This window comes from Odontesthes bonariensis, chromosome 10, assembly GCF_027942865.1.
Source record: "Odontesthes bonariensis isolate fOdoBon6 chromosome 10, fOdoBon6.hap1, whole genome shotgun sequence".
NCBI lineage: Eukaryota > Metazoa > Chordata > Actinopteri > Atheriniformes > Atherinopsidae > Odontesthes > Odontesthes bonariensis.
The window spans coordinates 32,820,569-32,832,012 of NC_134515.1; positions in this window are offsets into that span (position 1 = coordinate 32,820,569).

Consider the following 11,444-nt stretch of genomic DNA (forward strand, 5'->3'; position numbering starts at 1 on the left):
AGCTAAAGTTAGTGATGATCTCCGCTGATGCCCTGCAGAGGGAGACAAGAACATGCAAGAGTGAATCAGAGGCACAAGGAGCTGTTCAACAGCACTCCACTAGATCCAAGAGACAATAACAGAAGTAAGTACAAAACACAAGAGCTCAATCTGTGAAATAATGGGAACACTTCACTACTAAGTATATCTTAACACTCAACTGGCAAATTCAGTCATTTCAGAATTGCCAGTCGAATCTAATTGCACACACAAAAAAGTTCCTTTGACAAAACAGCTGCTGGCTTTATAGCCTTTTCAAGTCATTCTAATGTTGCAAGTGTAGCGGATCTGACTGCTTAAGTTTTTCTTTTAATCAAATAGATTAACAGCCTGATAAAAGGAGATGGATATTGTGCAACTTCTCAAAAAAAAGAAGCTGTAATTACACAAGGAGCACCGACCTTATTTGATAAGCCTGAACAATTTATAAAGGAGCAGATTGATAAAAACAGATATGACAAACACCATAGAGGCCGTGTCAGCTAGTACTAAATTTAATCTGTTCTGCTTGTAAAATTTGCTCATGTCACATATAAACACAATGTCATGCATTTGTAAGTCACTTTGGTTAAAAGCGCTCCACAACGGCAGGGGTGCTTTGATGCGTATATGTGTGCAGTCTATTGCTCCGATTTGGCAGTCCAGTCATGGCATGAAATCCCTCTTAATTTGTACTTGTTTGACAGCGGTGTATTGGAATTTGATGTACCATGGGTGATAAAATGATGAGAGTTTTGATGACCAAGGGGAGCACACGACTCACAGAGTACTGGGACACACCCGATCTGTCTCCAATCTCCCTCTGAAAGGTTCCCGTGGCCAAAAATCCAGGGGTGGTGAGGACCTAGAGGTGTGGTGGAATTGGAAGGGGAATTAAGTGGCAGTGAAATGGATGACATGGATTCACACCAGGCAGGTAGTCAAACAACGCAGGGACAAAGCAGTGAAACAGTGGCGGTGAGGGCCAGCGAAGGACAGGTAAGACCCACACAAGACAGAGAGGAAGCGAATATTGAGGTTAAAGTCATCTTAAGGTTTGGGGAACAGGGAGGGCTTAAAACCATGAATCCAGTTATTTTGACAAATGTATTAAAGAAAGAGGTGGGGGATATCATCCGAGGAGTAGTGTTAAATGATGGAAATTTGCTGGTGATATGCAGAGATAAGATGCAAGGTGAGCGGGCATTTGGTCTGAAGACTATAGAGCAACGCAAAGCGGTTAGTACAAGCTATGTGGGAGTGCGTGGCCGACTGCTTAAAGCGGTGATATGGGGAGTTCCACTGGAGATGTCCATGTTGGAGGTGGAGGCCAACCTACAAGGAGGTAGGCTGAGAGGGGTGAAACGTATGCAAGTTTTTCGTGAAGGTGTGAGGAGAGATTGTGAAGGTGTCCTGCTGGAATTTGAGGAAGATGTACTGCCATCGAGGGTGTTTTGGGGTCTGGTAAGCTATACTGTGCGTGAATACGTGCCCAGGCCGGTGCGGTGCTATAAATGCCAGAGGTTTGGGCACATAGCAAAAATGTGTAATGGAAAGCGCCGGTGCGCTAAATGCAGAGAGGACCATGAATATTCTGAATGCACGCGGGTGAAGCCGGTGTGTTGCAACTGTGGAGGGGATCATAGTGTGGCCTTTAGGGGGTGCGAAGAATTAAAAAGGCAGAAGGAGATACAACAGGTGAGAGCACAGCGGATGATCACATATGCGGCGGCGGCTAAGATGGTTAAGCCAGTCAGAGGGGGTGGAGAAGTGACTGAGCGTAGCCAAGGACTTAGGACAGAACCAGATAAGTTACATCAGGAGATCTTAGTCGACTTGAAGAAGTTAGTTACGTTTGTGGTGGCGGTCGTTAACTCAACTAAGAAATGTATTGATGATTTACCTCATAAACCGGATGTGGTTTGTGTCCAGGAGACATGGTTGCGGCCGAACTTGGATTTTAGAATTAGTGGATATGTGGCTGTTAGGTGTGACAGGGAAGAAGGGGGTGGTGGAGGGTGTGCCTCGTTTATAAAGGAGGGTGTCTCATTCAAAGAAGTAGGTATAGGTAAGGATCAAGAGTATGTGTCAGTGGAGGTTTGGACAGAAGAGGGTAAGTTAAGTGTTATTAATTACTACAACCCATGTAATGCTCTGGATTTGAATAAACTATTGTCTATAGAGGGTATTGGGGATAGCAGGGTGGTATTATGTGGTGACTTTAACGCACATGGCACTTTATGGGGGGGCACTAGAGACGAGCCTAATGGGGATGTGATGGAACAGTTGATGGAGGAGAAAGGTCTGGTCTGCCTTAATGATGGGCGAGGAACCAGGATTGATGTGCGCACTGGAAATACTTCAGCTTTAGATTTAACGTTGGTGAGTAGCAACATTGAAAGTTTATGTGAATGCTAGGTGAGGGAGGATTCAACGATGGGTAGTGACCATTTTCCAGTAGAAAGTAGGCTTTTACTGAGGGGGATTGTAACTCAGGGAGGTATTGGTAACAGGTGGATATTTGGTAAGGCTAACTGTGACCTTTTTCAATATTTTGCTGAAATGGAGATGGATAAGATTAAGATTGATGAGGATATTGAAGCCATGGATAAAGGAATAAGAAAAGTTTTAATAGAGGCTGCAGAACGCTGTGTCCCGAAGAGTAGTGGTAGTGGTATAATGAAGAGACAGTCTGTTCCATGGTGGACGGATGAAAGGCAATCAAAGAGAGAAATCTAGCACTGAATGTTTTAAGAGAAACTTTGACCTGTGGAAATTTAGTGGCATATAAAAAGCCGAGAGCTATTGCACGAAGGGTTGTGAGACAGGCAAAGAGGGAAAGTTGGAGTAAGTTTTGTGATGGGATGGGGAGAACAACTGCGGTAGGGGAGGTTTGGGGTGCAATCAAAAGTATGAGGGGGATTCGTAGAGAACGGCAATACCCTGTCCTTAAATTACAAGAGGAAGTTGCAGTGGCTGATGAAGAAAAGGCTGAAATGATAGCCAAGGCCCTGGTTAAAATACACAGCTCTGATAATCTGACAGTCATGGGCAAGCATGGACGGGAGGAGACAAAAGCGGCTTACCCAGATGTACTTAGATGGAGGGAAGGAAATGGGGGTACAATAGATGCCCTGTTTACCCGTGTGGAGGTGGAAAGGGCTATAGGGAGGTCTGGTAACTCAGCTCCAGGTAAAGATAATGTTTGTTATGCCATGCTCAAGCAGCTGGGGCCAATGGCTATGGCCAAGCTCCTTGGATTCTATAATAAGGTGTGGGAGCTGGGCATTCTCCCCAAAAGCTGGAAAGAGGCTATTATTATCCCGATAAGGAAACCAGGTAAGGACCCTTCGAACCTGTGCAATTATAGGCCCATTGCACTTAAATCACATATGGGGAAGATAATGGAAAGGATGATTGCTGAAAGGCTATGGTATCACGTGGAAATTAAAGGCTGTATGTCAGTGTTACAAAGTGGGTTTAGAAAGGGGAGAGGAACCATGGACCCAGTTGTTTGTTTGGAGACAGATATTCGAAAAGCCCAGGCTAACAAAGAGTCAGTCTTGGCTGTGTTCCTGGATGTAGAAAAGGCGTACGATATGGTATGGAAAGAGGGTCTGATGATTAAATTAAGCGAACTTGGCGTATCAGGGCGTGCTTTTAATTGGATTAAGGATTTCTTATTTGATAGACTCATTCAAGTTAGAATAGGAGGGGCCTTGTCAGGTCGATACGCAGTGGAGAATGGCACTCCCCAAGGGAGTGTAATAAGCCCTCTGTTATTCTCTATTATGATTAATGATGTCTTCAAGCAGGTTGAGGATGGTGTTGGTCGCTCATTGTTTGCAGATGATGGGGCATTATGGAAGCGGGGACGGAGTGTCGATCACATAGTCTTGAAAGTGCAGGAGGCAATCCGTTCTGTGGAGGAGTGGTCAAACGCATGGGGCTTTAAGTTCTCTACTGAGAAAACTAAAATGTTACTATTTACAAGGAAGAGGAATGTGAAAGTACTATTGAGAATGTATGACCAGGTAATTGAACATGTTAAGGAATTTAAATTCTTAGGTGTATGGATGGATTCTAAGTTGACATGGAGAACTCACATTTCGCACACGGTTAAAAAATGTAAGGGAGTCTTAAATGTGATGCGGTGTCTACGGGGGATGGATTGGGGGGCCAGTAAATCAGCCTTGAAAAGGATCTATATAGTGTTGATTAGGTCTGTACTGGATTATGGATGTGTGGTTTATGGCTCAGCAGCAATATCGACTCTTAAAAAGTTGGAGGTGATTCAGGCGCAAGCACTGAGGCTGTGCTGCGGTGCTTTTAAGACTTCCCCTGTAGCAGCCCTTCAGGTAGAGGTGGGTGAAATGCCCCTAGCTCTGCGACGAAAGCAATTAATTATGCACTATTGGGTTAATCTCAAAGGGCATTTAGGGAATCTCCACCCTGCAGTTAACACTTTGCAACAGTGTTGGGAGAGCGAGAGGGCGAAGCAGGAATGTTTTGCATGGAGAGGTAATAGGCTTGCAGAATTGATGCCTTTCACTCAGATGCGGTTTTCCCCCTCTGTGGCGTTGTCTGTAACTCCTCCATGGCTGTTTCCATCCGTTACTGTGGACTTCAGTATCCTGGATAGGGTGAGGTCACGCAAGCCACCCACTGACGTAATTCAGCTTGTGGAGGAGAGGTTAAGACTCGTTTATGGCTCCTGTATTTCTGTATTCACAGACGGTTCAAAGGACCCCAAGTTGGGTTGCACAGGCTTCGCTTATGTCATCCCATCTCTGCATGTTTCTGTTAAAAAGAGGACACCAGATAATCTAGCAGTCTTTACAGTGGAGTTGTTGGCAATTTTAGCAGCCCTTCAGTGGCTAGAGAGTGCCAACATAAAGGAGGTAATCATATGCTCTGATTCAAGCTCCGCGCTAGAAGCTATCAAATCCTCCAGGTCTACTAGTAGACAAGATTTAATTGTTGAGACCTTTGAGAGCCTTTATAGGCTACATCGTAACACGCAAGTCTCATTTATGTGGGTCCCAGCCCACAGGGGTATTGAGGGTAACGAGGAAGCTGATCAGCTGGCTAAGCAGGCAGTGGTGGCAGACGGTCCATTTATGGACGTCGCTGTCAGTAGAGCAAAAAGTAAGTCACTTATTAAAGATTATTTTATCAAGGAATGGCAGGGCAATTGGGAAAGGGCTATGAAGGGGAGGGTTCTGTTTATTTTTCAGAAAACTGTGGGTTTAAAGGGAAGGACAGAAATCAGAGGTACAAAGGAGGAGAGAGTAATCACTCGACTCAGAACAGGTCACACTTGTTTAAATAAGACTCTTCACCTCGTAGGGAAGCACCCATCAGGCCTCTGTGAGCATTGCAGGGAGCCAGAATCAGTGGAACATGTGTAGCACTCGTGTTAGCCTTTGCGTTAGAAATACAGTTTATGCTACTAAGACCTAGGTTCTGAGGAGTAATAAAGAGTATGGTTTGTAGTAAACAACTGACAGATTTAGTGCAGCAACACACATAAACAAAATATATATAGAATATCACAATTAGAGTGACTGGAAAAATAACCCAAATAAAATAGAGCTCTTTTCTTACAAATAAAATAAAATAAAAGTACCAAAAAAACAGGGAATAAATAGTTTCCAAACCCTGGTTCCGTTGTTCAGTTCTTGTTCTAGTAAATGTTCTTTGTGTTTCTTGTGTTATTTTTTTTGGACTGTACCTTTAATCTCGAGAGTCCAAGGTGTTGCTTCATGCGGCTACATTTTGCAGCTTGTTTGTCCTCCTCTGTTCTCAGCCACAACAACAGTTCGGAGAATGCGGGGGGTTGGGATTTCTTTTGTTCCAACTGAAGGCTTATAATTAAACCATTATCCCAGCATCCTCTGCAGAACTGTTTCAGTAGTTGGCGGTCAAAGTCACCAGCTGGAACACCACCACCTTTTACAACTTTACTCAATGTGGTCTGTAGGCGATGCAAATAAGCAGAGGGTTTTTCACCTGCATTCTGATTGGTGCTGAGAAACTTGGCAAACAGCTCATCAATATCATAGGCTGAGTCAAGGAGGGTCAAGAAATCCTCTGGCTTGGAGAGAGGACTCAATTGTTTGACGATGTTGGCAGCGGGAAGTAAAAGACTCTCTATGATCTTCCTGACCACTTGCCTTTCTGAAACTGAGGGATCTGCAAGGTAAGACTCCACATTACTCCGCCAACTGTCATATTCAACCTCCATATTGGGACAGGGGCTCCTTCCTGAGAAGGGTCTAAACTTAGAGGAGCTTGGGTAAGTTTGAGTTAAGTCACTACTTTTCACAATGTGTTCAACTATTACCCTTTGAACCTCAGGTATATTGAGCTGCTCTGGTGACAAGAGTGGGGTTGGCTTCTCAGTAGCAGCAGGTAAGACAGGTTTGGGTGTGGCCTGACCAATATGATGAGGCTGCATTTGATCTGGCATCACTTGAGTCACTGCCTCTGAATCAGAGGAGGACTCTTCAGCAGTAACTACATCCTCACTATCAGCCAATTTCTGAATTCGGCTCAGTTCTTCAAGCAAAAGCCTCCCATAATCTGAGCCACTCAGCTTTGCAACCCCCTTTAACTCAGCCATGTAGGACTGAGTAAGGTCAGAAGACACCTTAGAGCTGTAGAGAGGTGACAAAAGTTGGATGTTGTGGGTGATTTCCGGGTCAGAGGTACTTTTCCGACATGGCAACTCACCCTGAAGTGCCTTTATAGCTGTATCAACTGAAACTCAACTATGGTTGTGTTCTTAAAGTCGAGGTCAGAACTATCGACAGGTACTACTCTGGAGATGGAACCATATTTCTGCAAGAACTCAACTAATTCCTCATCTACCTCTGTGCCTGTCAATCCATGAACTAAAACTGAATTTGACACATTAACGCTCTGTGCCCTTATGACATCCATCCTGTAATAAAACTGTCAGATCGTTTCAAATTTTCAGCCACTCCTCCTGGCTGGCTCGCCAATTTTTATGTAGCACTCGTGTTAGCCTTTGCGTTAGAAATACAGTTTATGCTACTAAGACCTAGGTTCTGAGGAGTAATAAAGAGTATGGTTTGTAGTAAACAACTGACAGATTTATTGCAGCAACACACATAAACAAAATATATATAGAATATCACAATTAGAGTGACTGGAAAAATAACCCAAATAAAACAGAGCTCTTTTCTTACAAATAAAATAAAATAAAAGTACCAAAAAAACAGGGAATAAATAGTTTCCAAACCCTGGTTCCATTGTTCAGTTCTTGTTCTAGTAAATGTTCTTTGTGTTTCTTGTGTTATTTCAAGTCTCTTTTGTACACTACCCGGGTAGGTATAAGTGCAAGTGTATTTCCTTAGCTGGGAAATCCTGAGAGTTCCAAGATGAATTCAAGATGAATCCCTGTAGCAGCTGGCCAGTCTACTAACAGGAATCTTCAGAGTATCGTCCATGGGTCTGGCTCGCCATCGAAGACTCACTCAATCACGGGGTCTCAAAAAAAAACAGTCTACACATTTTGTGCAGAACAACAAATAAAATTACTTAATAACTTCAACACATATCAAATCACCATAAATGAAATGATGTCACGTTCAATCACTGCATCAAGTTTACATTTTTTTCTAAACTTGTAAATGGAGATAATCTCCCAAAGAAATTAGTTTGAACAGTCTTTAGACATGAATTTTCTCAAATCTCCACTTGTAAAATTAGAGCATTCTCTTGGTAACAGAGTAACATCTTTTAACATGTAATCAATTTTAACAACACTTTCAATATGAAATAATGAACACATTTTACTAAATAACATCATGAATTCAACATCTAAATACTCCAACTGGTTTTAACCGACGTTCTACTATGCTATATAATGCTAATATGAGCAATTTGCTAGCCGATGATCTTGCTAGCCATTAGCTTCACATATCATTGATATCACTCACCGGAGTTTCCACAGTAAGTTACAATTATCCAGCCCCGTCAATGTCAGCGATATACACCATGCAGCACTCCCTCTCGCACACTTTATCCTCAATTCTTTTTTTCTTTAGAATTTCCTCCATGCTTTGTATCTCACCGCTCACATGGCTGGGCTCTCTCGTCATGCTGGGCTTTTTTTCTTCCTCGTACTTGTCCCTCACATACACACAAGCGGAGGATAGGGCCTGCAGTCTCTACAAGTGCCGCCAAGGATCAAAAATTAACTCGCGCAGCATTAGTCTATTCGTGACCATACACTTTTAGTGTGTGGGTTACACATGCATTACTTCATTGTGGTAAATATGTACTTCAGAGGAGACAAATTCTCCAAGAGATTAGGAGTCAGGGTAAGGCAATCAGTCTAGTACATTTTTTCACTTGTATTAGACAAAGTATGTTTTTCACCTATCTAAAAGAAACAGGCTTATTTGACAGAATCTGAATTGGTTATGCACATTCACACACGCACACACGCCCACACACGCACATACATCAGACATACACGTTACCCTCCACAAATACTAGAGACTAAAGGCGCTAGCATGGTTGACACGTCTCTCACGGCGGTGGCGGACCGTGACGTCAAAATGACGTATCAGGCCTGGCGCTTCCCTTGAAAAGACGGCGCAGCGCGTTGTCGCGCACCAGTCGATTTTTGTAACTTGGCGGCGCCACCAACGAAAAACCGGATGGACCGATGTGAGACCAGGCTCAGTGAGGAGGTGCGTTTGTACAGGCAGCTGTACGAAACTGCAGTGAAACAGCACAGGGAGCACGTAAACTCCCAAAACTGGTGCACAGAGATTGGCAGAACTTTGGGGAAAGAGGGAGAGTTCTGTAAGAATGTGTGGAGGAAGCTACGGGACAGATACGTGAAGGCAAATAAGAGGGCAGAGAGTCTCTTGATGCTGGGGGCTTCAAACCTTCACCTCTATTAACTGAATTAAAAAATTTAAATGATCCGAAAACTGCAGCAGTATCATTAATTACAGTGTTCTTGCTCTTGACAGTGGCATTGTTTTCTTCTCCACTTTCGTGGTTGTAGAATAGTGGTAATCTTCACGTAGCAGCGCCACCTCTGTGACGGAGAAAATTGCAACTACTGGCGCATCGACTTGCGCCACTATATATTGCGGGCACGAAATCGTGACGTCATCAACACCGCTCGCGCTAGCAGACGCGGCAACCATGCTAGAGCCTTTAGGGAAAGAAAACTCTGGCTCTTATATAACAGTAGGGGGCGGACATGCGCCTAGACTGTGCGCTACTCGCCCATAAAGCCTCCAAAGAAGAAGAAGAAGAAGAAGAAGGCACAGGTGATGCTGATGAGTGGGGAAGCAAACAGTTTTCGACTGTGCTTGAGTGATATCTGTCTATTGTGTATGTACAAATTATAAGTATTGTGGCTTCATAAAGAAATTAAAAGCAAATTATTATTTCAAGCCAGAAGGAAGGTTTCGTTGGATTATTGCCCGAAGTACACGTCAAAACTAAACAATCAGCATCCAGTAGCGACAGAGTATAGGATTGGTCGCTACACTTAGGTCGAAAACTGCTTCGTTTGGAAGAGGAAAACCCGGACCCGTTGCGCTGTGATTCAGTGAGCCGGGCTTGGAGCTGCATCGGAGCGGGCTGGTAAAGCCGCCGGGAAACCGCGCGTGGGAGTCTGGACGTCAGAGCATCAATGCCGGCCAACGCACCATTGGGGTATGTGGTTCAGCGCTGATATCTATTAATGGCCATTATAAATAGTGTGTGCACACAACGGTATAATATGCGTAAATCCAATGCATTGGTAGCGGACTCGCCACTGCCTTGAATAAACTTTGCGCGTCAGGGTGTGCGTTTTGTGTTGATATTAATTTTGCGCGTTAATAAATAAAGCATTGACTTTTGGCCAACATGGCAGAAGAGGAGAAACCGGACAGACATTCTGGGAGTGAGACTGACCTCAATGTGGGTGGGGAGGTAAAAGCACAAACTGAAATTAACAGCCAAAGCTTTATTGGAAAAAATAAGCAATTTAGAAAAGGAAAGAAAGGCTCAAATAAATAAACTGTCTAAACTAAAACAAACTATTGTTGTGTTGATGGGAGATAAAGCACATGTAAATGAGGTTGAAGGTGAATTTAATATGTTTATGGGTTTGTCTGAGGAAACACACCAGGTACACAAGGTTTTGTTGAGCTTATTGCCTGATGATGCTGCAGAAAAGCATGATATATGGTATCAAGCCAAAATGTTGAGTGTCAATGATTTTATTGCTGTTACTATAGCCGCTTTCGGACTGTAGGAACCTTTGGCAGTTCTAATAACCTTTTAATCCGCGGGGCCGTTTTCTCCCGTGTTCGGACATACAGGAACTCGGGGCTATCACCCTTAGTTCTTATAACCATTTAGCTCCTTCTCCGAGGTCGGGTCTTTTCATGGTTCTATAGAACGCATCTGACGTTGGTGTGTGGTGGTCGGTAGCTACGCCCCATGTCATGCTATCACGGCTGAAATGTTTCATCATACCACACAGACACAACCGGCGGGTGTTTAATAAGTTAAACTTACACGTTGTCTCCTTTGTCTGCAGCGCTCTGCTCTCCTTTCTTCCTTCATGAAATGAAAAAGTATCGTCTCCTGACTCTGTGAGCTCTTCCAGCCTCGATATTAGACGCCTGATGTGATCGTCCATGATTAATATCACCATCATGCAGACCATGAACACGGTGGCTTTTTTGGCTTCTTTTTGGTGTTTTTTCTACTTTTACCGGTTTTGTTTTGTTTTGTTTTGTTTTGTTTTGTTTTGTTGTTGAATGTGGCGCTAAACGGCTAACGTAACACGTCACTGACGCAGACGGCTGCGCGTGGCGCAAAGTCCCGACCTGGTCCTGACTCATGTGCGAATGCAGACTGAAACAGTTCCGCTGGGGAAGGACAGTTATCAGAACGAAATTCGAGTAGGTCAGTTCTGATAACTGCGTTCTTATAACTACTCTGTCCAAAAGCGGCTAATGAGATGGTTGGCTGAAAATCAAGGTTACACAGCCGCTGTGGTCAATGACACTGAGGAACAAGTTCAAAGTGAAACCCCAGCTGTGAGCAACAAGATAACAGAAAGTAAAGCTGCAGCTCACGGTCAAAAGGAGGATGAAAGTAAAAGTGGAGTGGAGGCTCAATATAAAGTTGCTGCTGGTGATCAGGAGGAAGAGGAGATCCAAATTGAACCTCATGATAGTATTTCCAACGTTGCTTCGAGATCCTCCAGAAAACAATTACGTCATAAAGGATCCTCAACTAGTTCCTCCTCTAGCAGCAAATCCTCAACAACCTCGGAACGGATAAGAGCGGAGGCGCAAAGGGCTGCACTCTTGGCTCGCGCTGCTGCTTTAAAGAATAAGCATGCTCTGGAGGAGCAGGAACATCTCTTAAGG